This window comes from Phymastichus coffea, unplaced genomic scaffold, assembly GCF_024137745.1.
Source record: "Phymastichus coffea isolate CEN01 unplaced genomic scaffold, Cenicafe_Pcof_1.1 PCOF00057, whole genome shotgun sequence".
NCBI classification, from domain to species: domain Eukaryota; kingdom Metazoa; phylum Arthropoda; class Insecta; order Hymenoptera; family Eulophidae; genus Phymastichus; species Phymastichus coffea.
Genome location: NW_026706868.1, coordinates 733,226 through 744,914, shown reverse-complemented (window position 1 = coordinate 744,914; position 11,689 = coordinate 733,226). Strand labels below are relative to the sequence as shown.

At 37.1% G+C, this 11,689-nt stretch overlaps 1 protein-coding gene across 1 annotated transcript in view; it reads left to right on the top strand.

Moving 5' to 3' along the window:
• The first annotated feature begins 5,327 nt into the window (after positions 1–5,327).
• The window catches only part of LOC131666197 (metabotropic glutamate receptor 2), a 122,685-nt gene continuing 116,323 nt past the window's right edge, over positions 5,328–11,689 (top strand). The window contains exon 1 of the mRNA XM_058938633.1: positions 5,328–5,408. The gene's annotated coding sequence lies outside the window, so the exon portion shown is untranslated. The remainder of the gene's footprint in view (positions 5,409–11,689) is intronic.

The window sequence follows — 11,689 nt, the reverse complement described above, 5'->3', positions numbered from 1 at the left end:
GTCGATTTATTATTATTGATATCCCCTATTAATCCCGTCCATATAATCCGGTTTTTTACGACAAGACGATGTTATGCACTTTAAGTATTTGTATCGTTGATATGACCAAAGTGGGGTATAGATCTTGCTTTTTCTGTCTACTGAATATTTAAACCGGATACATGAATAGTCATTATAAATCGGCGCCAATTATCATTAGTATTGCAAGATATTCTGTAATTTTTTTTCTCGTTCGAAGAAATATAACTTTTATACTCATTGTCATACTCGTTGTCATTGTAATTTACCGTTGTAGAAAACTTTGACAGGACAAACGATCAATCGCTGAATGAATTGAGCCGTTACTTCCTCCTTGAAATATATTGCTCTTCAGTGTGATTTGACGTCGGGTATGACCTGACATAAATTGAGCCTTGAATAGACCACTGAACCCAGATGACTCCATTGCTCGAAACACGGTCAAACATGATTAAGTAGACTTTACCAATTCCTAATTAAGATAGATCGTTAAAGAATATGTCGCACGCAGAGGAGCAGCCCGATTGAATTCGTGTCAAGTCCTTTTTTTACGCTCCATTGTTAGCGGATGTACTGTACGCGTGAAATTACATTGACGTATAGCTTCTTCGTAACTTTAGAACTCCCAGAAATAAAAATATAAAAACATATAATGAAATAACAATCACCATTTTCAATGGAAAACTGCTAGCAATTCAAACGATAGCGATAATACTGAAGCTCGGAATTTTTTTTGAATCCATAATAAAACAATTTCAAGCATTTCAGAAGAAAGATCAATATTCTGTACAATTTTTGTTGTAGAATTTAATGTTGATCGGTTTATCTGCAAAAAAAGATATACCCGAATTTCATCATTGTATGAGTATATTTTTTAAAGAAACAGAATAATTTTATTGCCAAGTATCAAAATAATTCATTACAAAATTTAGAATTCTATGTTTACTTTTTCACTTGAATGAAAAGAATACGAGCGTCTGAATAATAAATCTCGAAAGCCGCGCGGTAAACAAGTCGGGTGTCTAAGAAATAATTCAAGATTTTCTAGAAATTAGCAAGTCAAAAAGGAAGGAAGAGTGTAAATATTTGGAGCTTCTATCTTCTATACATCTAAGAGTTTCAAGCGTTGCTTTTTTATTTGGCGAAGAAAACCAGGAAATCGATACATTTTATATCGTCTTGGTAGAGTCTTCTCGCGAAGCCAACGATGAAACAAGAAAAATATGGTTCGCTGAGAGATAACCGCTGCTTCCGAAATGTTTGAAGAGTTCATTTTTAAATTATTCGTGTTTTCTGGTCGTCTACTCAAGATTGAGTTTCATATCTGATTTCCTGAAAAATCGAGATAATAACGAGAGTTTTTCATTTTGCACGTTTAATTTGTATTGGTATTAATTTTATTTGAAATTAAAAAAAGACTGCGATTGATACTTCTTTATGCAAATAAATGTGTCCGAAATTCAAGTTTTCCGAATTTTCTTTAGCTTACGCTACATATATGAACTACAAAGTGGAATGACTCCTTAAATTCATTCATTTTTTCTATTGAATGTATCCAATTAGCATAATTATTTTGAAGTGATCTCTTAAATATGATCTCGGAACAATGTCTTAATTAAAGTGAGAGGCTTCCTGTTTCTGTTGTCTTTAGTTCGCGTCTCTTTTCCATTACTTATACAAACAACACGGCAGATGCAAAATTGTTGGCCAACTGTAATTGCGTGTTAATTAGCTAAACAAACAGTACCATAGTTTTGTCTAGGAAACAGATTATATTATGAATCTAAAGGCTAACCAAGTGGAAAATTTGCGGAAACAAGCCAGTCCTAAAAGCAAAAAAAAAAAAAGAAAATAATTTATAGCTATAATTTTACCGATGAATCGCTCGCTTAAACTGCCAGCCATCCAAAGGCACATTTTGTTGGCAAGGAATTGTATCGTCAAGCAGAATGAGGGAAGAACGTCTAGCGAGCGGAGGTTGACTGTAAATTGGCCTGGAACACTTGTTAAGCCACGCGCGCACCCTTATCATCATTCTCAGTCACTTATCGTATGCCAAGACTCAACTTTTACCTAGCGCTAATTGCTAGATTTACGCTGTTCACACCTAATATGCTTCCAACTTTTCGCCGTCTAATCAAACACGGAGAATTTTTGTTGGTCGCATTTGAGCGTCCTCGCGCTTGCACGTCCTGCAGCGCTTGAGCTGAATAACGGCAAGACGGTGGTAGCAACTTATCGACTTCAACTTGCTACGAGATGGAATAGAATGCCCGCAATTCCTTCTGTGCTCTGTCAGTGCGGAAAGGCAAGGCGAATAGCTGGAAGCAAGATGCGAAAGAGAGAGAGAGAGAGAGAGACTTGGCATTCGTGGTAGCGCGCAAATCAGCCGAAATACATAATTTTCTAAGTTTGCAGAATACGCTGCTTCGTCGTGACGTACACCGCCCAAAAGCCGTATATTAATTGGCCCATCAACCAGCTTGTCCGTGGGTAAATGTCTCATCCGGCGCCGCCCGCGGAGGATGCGCCACTATATCATCGATCCTCTCCCGATGCGCGCATCAAGCCTTCTCTCTCGGTGAACGCACACATGAACACTAGCACGCAAATTGCGGGACACGAGGCGATCGAAAAATATCGCGGCCATTCACCCGCACGGAATTTCATGCTTACGTACATCTGATGGACAGTTGTCGCTCGCGCGGGCGCAAGTGAGCGCCTGAATGAGCATTTCTGTGCAGAAAAAAAACCAGCCCAACAAGCCCATGTTCAAATTTGCGGACAGCTTTGACGATAGTTGATGGGAGGTCAATAAATAAACTCGCGGCACTATCTGTAATCCCGATAGGATTGATAAGCCACGCGCGCCTGCAAGCGGCGTCTTCGGGGCTTTTCTCTCTCTCTCTCTCTCTCTCTCTCTCTCTCTCTCTCTAACGCCTTATCTTCTATGCGCGTATAAATCCAGAAAAGGAGGAGAATGAAAGAGCTACCACGGATTGTGCAGCGCGTCGTGGCTAGCGCGCTCCAAGCGACTGATGAAAATCTGAGAAAGCTTGTACTTCCAACGGACAGCGAAATTGCGATACGATGAGTAGTTTGCTTTCACCTGCAATTCAATTGCATTCTTTCGTCCTTCTACTCAATGACGGCTAATATTAGCGTTTCAACTATTTAATCTCGATGTCAGAAACGACAGTCGGATGTTTGAACGAGCGCTAGTAATTATCGCTCGATCGATCAAGTAATAAATCACATGAATTATACATTTGTCAGTTGTTAATTTACGACGATGCTCGTGAGGGAGCTAAGCGGCACAGGAGTAAGGCAACCGATAAATTATTTTATTGCACCCTCGCAGCCTTCACATATTCATATCCGAGCAAGATAATGGTGGCTACCCACAAATAAGCAGCCCTAAAATTTGCTCACGCCCTTGTGCGTGCGTGTGCACGCGCGGCAAGCCTCTGCTCGAAAGAAGCAAAGATTGAATAAAGTTGTTATCTGTCGAGAAAGAAGAAATTTTTCATTAATTCAATCAATCTTTCAACTTGATGAATGAGCCGAAAAAGCGTTCGATACGCTGTGCTGCTTTATATAAACCGCCAGAAGAGCATCAGAAAGTAGGACCTGCTATAATATTTCGCCATGAACTAGCTTGAGTTTTCAAGTTTACTCTCTTATTTCATCGCCATACGCTACAATTCGATCGATACTTTTATCGGTGTTACTTAATATTCAAGAATTGCATGCCGACCTGTGCGTTCAAGTTATTGATGTAGAATATAATATGTTTGATAAACCACATTGTTTACTCTGTAAATCTAGATGTTTGCTTTACACATTCATGAATTCTATATTACCAAAACAAATGAAATCGTAACTATAACATACTCTACCTATATTGTGTAAATGAATCATTGTTTTATGAATAAATCAAAATAAATACCAAAATAAGTTATAAGAGGATGTTATACTTGGAAAAAAATACGATTAATATTTCTTTACCAAGTCGAATTTGTATTTATTTACATCTAATTTTCTTCTGTATAATATTTTTTACAGAGTGTTTCAATTCATTGTATCAGCAATCTGTCTCTCGGAATAATAGTCAGGGTATGATAGTAAAAATTATTTGATGATTTGTTTGAAAGTTTCGATACAACATCATACAATAAAAAAAGTTTTCTGTATTAAAATTATAACAATGCAACCACCCGCGTATATGGAGAACCGGCACGTACTTTGGAGGGATTTAGTTGGAACAAAACCGCTTTCTTTAGGAAGCTCCGTCAACTTTCGACAACTTTTTTATCGTCTATTTTCTACATTTCTTGCCTGGACACAGTATTCTTCTTCTGTCCACTTATATAGAAAATCGTGCAATGTTGGAATCTTCGATCACATACGTTATTCCTTTCGTTGCCATCAATTACGAAGCTTGGTTGTTTTACACATTTGATCCTAGTAATAGCAGCTATTTGAGTAGAATGCAATATATATCGCTAAGCATTGCATTGAACATCGTATAGCCGCAGAAATTGGAGCAGTATTTATCGAACCAATCGACTATCTTCGGACCTGATCCTGCTCAGTGCATGAAAATCCAATTTGCCTTCTCTCGCCATACCTACTAGGTCGAGTATAGTTATCTCACACTTTTCTGCTCTTTCTTCGGAGCCGAAAATATAAAAATTGTAATGGTTTAATTAAATTAGTTGCCAAAGTTCCGTGCACTTTATTTTACCGTCAGAGCACACGAGTGATCGGCAAGGCAACAATCTGAACGAAACAAAAACTGCAAGCCGATAAAAAGTCTCGTAAAAACTTGAGCCTGTTTATCAAGCATTAGCCGCAACGTCGCCGGCAGACTTGCTCTCCTCTCTCTTTCTCTCGCGTGGTCGAATAATAATCCAGGAAAAAAGTCGGCAATCGCTGTTGCTGACTTTCTTTTCGCGCCTTGGCATGTGTATGTATATATATAAACACGCGGGGGAGGTTCGCGCAGAGGGAGTGAGAGAGAGAGAGAGAGAGACAGAGACGGACAAGCAGAGAGCGATGGAAGGGGAGTTGCCGGTGGCGGCGCCGTCGAGTGCCACGAGCATATCCCTTCAGTCGGAGCGCAGCCACGGCCGAGCGGACTCTGTCGCAATCTTGGCCTCAAAATTGAGTTTCCGATTCATTCGACAACGCTTCTTTTCTCTTTTGATTGAGGAAAGCCCACAACTATATACATATAAAACAATGTCGCGCTACAGCCAAATATTTTTCAGCAGATTTTAAAACACGATAAAAATAACAGTGCATTTGGCCAAGCGATGAATATGTGCAAAATGTAAATTGCGAGATTGAAAAACTCGAAGCTCGCACGCGGGAGGATTTTAGTGAAAGTAAGTCAGTAACCGTGGATTTTCGTGTCTTCACCAACTGAGACAGAGACTTTGATTTTTCTTTTTGCTGCCTGTTTCTCACGATTTACGACTTGGTTGCATGTACTATGTCTACTTTTGTTTCTCTCTTTCTCTTTCTCTCTCTCTCTCTCGTTCTGTCTCTCTACTGTCAGCTCGATGTTATTTTTTTACGTAGCAAAAGGATAAAATGCTCGAATTTTGTTTATTTTGTCATGAACATAGTTGTAGAAAACCTTTTGTGATTTGTTTTGATTTTTATGTATTTGAATGTTCACATCAACATTGCATCTATTCCGAAGTGAACTTTTACAACTGTCTAAAAAAAGCACGTACAATCTTATTTTATGCGTTAATGACAAAGAAGATTAATGTATATCTTGAAACTTTTAATAAAATTGCGTGAGATACTTTTTACAAATTTTTTACATATATAATATATTGTAAAAGATTTACTAAATGAACTTAAAAGATATCAAGTAATCATATCAATAAAAGCGTTTTGTGCTTCGGATTTTCTTAATAAATAATACATAACATGTTATAGCTATACTTGGTCTCATATTTGTACACCTGAAATTTAATGAATTATTCTATGAAATGTAATTTTTGTAATATAATTACGAAAAAAGCTTAAAGCAGATTTGGTAATTTAAATGTATTAACTCATATACCAAGAATACAAAACTTATTAGTACGGTCTTTATATGAGAAATTGGTCAAACCCACTATCATTGGTTTTCACTGAAAGAAAAAAAGGTTTAATCAACGTTTTCCGGAAATTACAGTTTTTTCTCGGTTCGTATTATTATTTTTATAACAAAAGCTACCGTGAAAACGATTTTAATAAAAAAAAATTGTTTTCGCGTCGTTACTCTAGCACCAAGAATTAAATTTTCACAACGCAATAACTGAACATTCCGTTGGGGAGCCTACGCAACAGAACTAGTTATATCAAAGGGAAGCAGGACCAATTTAAGACAGAAAAGTTTTTAATTTATTTGCCAAAGTTTCGGCAGTTAACAAATTTACAAGGCCGTATTGTACGACAGAGTAAATTAATTGAAAATGTTGAATCTCCCCCTGGCTTACGCGCGGCTGCTGAAATTATTTGCGTTTTATGGAGCATTGTGAGCCCTACTTCTACCTATATAACCTGAGCTGCGCGAAACAGTGATGATCGGTCTTGCTGTCTCTGTCTCTGTTTCTCTATATCTCTCTCTATCTCTCTCTCTCCCTCTCTCTCTCTCTCTCTCTCTCTCTCTCTCTCTCTCTCTCTACCGCGCGCTAATACAAAAGCGGTCTTGGCGTTTTACGTTTCTCACGGTTGGATAATAATGTTCGACCTGCATTGTTAACGACTGTGAATTCTCATACACATTTGAGCTTCTACTATAAAAGAGGAGCGCGGGAGAAAGAAAGAGCCAATCGTTTTCCTTGCTAACGACTGTGCGTTTCGACTAATCGCACCCTTCACGCTAGCGTTATATAAAACACACATTCAGCAATCCGATTACAGTTGCGAGAATACAAAAAGAATAAACGTACTCGATACTTATCTTCGAGCTTTGGCGCATCAAAAGCTGACATTATTTTTTGTTTGTTAACTATTTGTGAGTTGCGAACACTCGAATTTGTTGTCTAAAATCCATCCCACATGATGTGGTTATGCAATGGTTTCACTTAATAAAGTTTGTAAGCTTAATGTAGTATTCACTATGTTGCTAGAAAGTTTTATTTATGAAAATAAGTTCCTACGTTTGCGATAAATCCAACGTTAACATTTTTTTCCGTCATCAAATCTTTATTAATTTTTTACTGTACAAATTCGATAATAGCTTGATTTCCAGTTGACCAAGCATACATATAATATGGCAAAATCGATATGATCTAGGACTTTATTTAAAATTTTGTGCCACTATCAATTTTAATAACAAAGAATTATATATTTTGTGACTGGTTAATAATCGAACTAAAAATAGGAAAACGCTGCACCAAACAATTATAACATTATTTTACTATTTCAGAGCAGAGGTTGCGTATTCATTAAAATTTTGGACTATAATTTCAGTAAATAGGAAAAGTCTCAAAATGTAAATAAGCTAATTTAAGATTAAAGCATTCAGCATAAGTTCTAACTTTAATGAAAAGCTTATTAAAAAAAAAAATTTTAAAATGAATTTTTCTTCTACTATAATTATATTGTATTCTCTTATGTGAATAAATAAAGCGTATAATACCGTTGAATAATTATTACGCTGAGCGCGCGGGCTGCTTTAAAAAGGAATAAGATTTTTTTCTGTTAGAAGCGTGACTCATTAAAAGTCTTGACATTTTACCGAGAAAATGTTCCATTTTACTTTAATGATAAAGTCATGTCCTTTTTGTTGTGCATACAATGTAATAGTTTTAATATCTGGTATTCTCGTAAACGAAAGGCTTATTTTGTTATTTGAATAAATGTATGAATGATATAAATGAGTGAATCTTGTTGAAAATCTTATACGAAAAGCTTCCGAATGGCTTAAAATTCCAAAAGGGAGATGTAAGTACAGCACAGCCTCGTACATGTGATGCATTAAGAAAGATTTACGTGTGATGGTCTACGAGGGAGGTATCGATTCTGATTTCGAACGGATTACGAAACGCAAGTTTCATTCTATACGAAGTAGGCGGCTTCTGTACACCATACTCTTGATGAATGAGTCAGATTACTCGCGATATATTTTCCTGTGCACTGCCCACCGCGGACAGCTACCATTGCAGATTGCATCGAGGAATTAAATTGAGAATCGGTTAAGTTGATATACCGTATAATAATTTGCGTTTGCGTTTTAAATGTGGGAAAAAAAGTTGTCAAAAAAATACGTCAGTTTCATCTAGAACCACTATGCGTGACGCATTGTGAACACACCAGTAGACAATGTTCGAAATAAGTTGTTATTTCTATCGTGATTATTAAAGCACAAGGAAAAACACGGAAGGTCAACGAAAAACTGTTAAGACGAGTCATTATAGGAGTTTGTAAACTTAAGTGATAATATTGCAGAGATAAATCGAATACCATTTCTTGCGAATGCGGGTAAGATATTGAAAGACCTTCTGGGATTACTGCTAAAAGAAAGGTCAGGAATGAAATCGCTAATGGTTTCACGATAAGATCGTCTCTGTATCTTCTTTTACGCTCTACTCTCCGATGTACAGCGTTACTTGGTATTTTTATTACTTACGCTCGCTTAAGCGTGATGTTGGCGAATCTATGGAGATGCATTGGCCCGCTCCTCTTTTTCCGTCTATCATCGAGTTTTCATTCACTCACGTTAATCTTCGGCTTCTATTTTCACCTCCACGTCGCATACACACAATTACTTACCTTCTGTACGTAGTAGCTTCGGTGGAAAAAATTTGCGGAATTTCTCATTAGGAGGCAACCACGCGCTGCGTTTGTTTTTGTTGAGCTTTAATTGCTTCGCCATCAAACGGTATGCTATACAGTAAATGAAAACGACCGATTGTTCTCTGTCAGTCGATGAGAGTGATCGATATCGCGGAATAGTCACGACTGCTGGCTCGCAGTCGTAGGTAATATTCCGGCAATTGACATAGTATTCAGTCGAACATTGAGAACGCGATGTAGTTCAAGATGGTTTAGTTATCGAGTGGGCGCGTATTCCCTCAGACTGGGATCTTAGTTTGTCTTTACAATGATAAGGCACTGTTGCGTCGCATCGCGTGTACGTTGGTTAATTGGAAGCTACACTGCTGCAACGTCCGTGCTTGCAAGTCAAATAACCGTACCATGACCTGTATGAAATTTAATTAACTTGCATGACTAAATGTCAAGAGGCTATTATTCCAACTGGAATTTTCATCACTTTGACCCTCATTACGAGATCAGATCACGTAAACTGAAATAAGTTTCACGTCGCGCTTATTGTTGTTGCTATGATAGCTCGAGGACACGCCCTGTTTTCATTATTATGCTCTCACGACTCTATTAAATGAGTTATTTAAATACACGAAAGTCGGGCATAATCCACTTGATTAAATTTTGCTTCTCCGGAGAATACAGTAAGACCTTGTTCGCTGAAAAATAAGAAACACGGAAAGCTTGGCGATGGTAAGCTAAGCGCGAGAAGAATGTAACTTGTTTGCTTTTTACTGTATGAATTTTCATGAATGAAAGTAATTAAATTTCACATAGCTTTAGCGAATATCATTTACCGTAACCTTTCATTAAAATCTGTTTTAATAAAAAAAAAATATTTTTAATACTCTTCATTCATAATGACAATGAGCTCGTATAAAAAAAAGGATTTTCGCACAGTTAATACTTTTGAGAGTTAATATATAATTACATAGAAAAGACTTATTTCGAAATAACACCAATAAAGTTGTAGGCATTTAAAATTTTTTTTCACTAAAGTATTTGGCTGGCAACACGGATCACAACATGTATCACTTTTTTAGTTTCAGACTCGTGTTTGCAATTGAACGGGAATTAAGAATTACTTTATAGAAATAACATTTCAGAGACTTAAAAGTATTAAACAAACAATTTGTAGTTGAACGTTAATTTTTAAGGACAACACTGCGATAAATGTTGTGAATAGTACAAAATACTTTTATCAACACAAATTCATAATAATTTTATAATCGTAAACTTTTCATATCTGATGACAAATTTAGAGAAAACTGAAAATTTTATTAACACCATAATCCGGGTAAATGTTAATTTTTTCAAAAGCGTGTTTTGAAAAGATAATTTTGCCATTGTAAGCTATAAAAAATATGTGGTTTCGTTAAAGTCTATTAGATTTTTTAAGCACTGCTATCGTAAAAAATGTTGAAATATCGCTCGTAAAAATGTTCTTACCCAACTATATCTACAAATCCCAGATATCGTTCAAAAAAATTTACCAATGCTTATATCACTTTTTTATGATGATACTATATTAGGTGAATCATATGCAGGAATTCCAGAACCTTTGAAGAATAAACTCTTTTATCGTATTGATTGGAATGAAAATGATCATAGCAGTTGGGTTTAACCATTTTGCTACCGATGACGTAGTTAGAAAAGGAAAATAAAATTAGGATGGGCGATTGTTCGGTGACCTATTGTTTACTGCAAGCATTTCAAAACTGCAACTTAGCAGTTTTAGTGCAGTAAATCGCGCGCAGTAGTACAGACCTCAAAAGACCGTAGAATCCCGCGATAAGAATGATACTCGGGTGTAGCATGCAAATAAGCGTCGTTATTGGAGATTTAAGCGCTCTATGAGATTTTACCGCTAGATTAAAAGCTTAAGAAAGGAAAGATTTATCTCTCCGGTGCGCTTTGCAAAACGTCGGCAAAGCGACGGAAACGACTAGATAATTGAAGCTGTCTTTTGAGATTCTTTTTTCCAGCATAGTTTGCAGTTTCATACGAATCGCTAGAGATGCTTCGAAATAGCTTACGGAAATCGAATCGCAGCGATCGCCGATTACGTCAATTCAGTATCTATTCATTATACGCTCCCTCGATTACCGCTTTAATTAGTTACACGCGTGTCCAGTTGTTGGGATTCGATTTGAACATCGATTCGCACACACGGAATAACAAAAATAAATATGAAATTAGCCCGAGGATATTCACTCGGCCATAAGATGTAGTGTCTTATGGCTGAGTTGCTTTTGCCTATTATTTTTCAGACCGGAAATTCAATTTGTCAGCTGAATAAATTTTAATCATCGGGAGGCGCAAGCATTAATAACCGTCCAAGCGTGAGGAAACGTTTTTTTCACGTGTATGTCGGTGTGTGTATATGTGCCTCTTGCTGCACAAGTGAATATGAATACGTGGGTGTGCTTGTGTGTGTGAGCAGCACGCCTGAAAACATGAAAAGGTACTTTGCGGTATCCCATGGAGACGACACGTGAAACGAATAATACACAAGAGGGACTGTGTAATATATGCGTGACGCGCGTAACCACGCCGCGCGAGTTCTTGGCCTAGCCTCAAGCTTCTATACCTCCCCCTCCACATCAATCACAATTCGACGTAATCAATGTTAGAGCAATGGAATGCATCTTCAGAAAATTCGCGTGCTCGCTTGCTCACGTCTCTCGTTTGAGGAGCTTCTACTCCAGTTGAGTAGCAGCTTTGTGGTTCGAAACTGAAAAAAGCACAAATCTTTATTTCAATGTCTACTTCTACATTATTTTATAATTAAATTGCTTTTAAGTGATTTTCCGTTGACAAACTTGCTTGTGAAGAA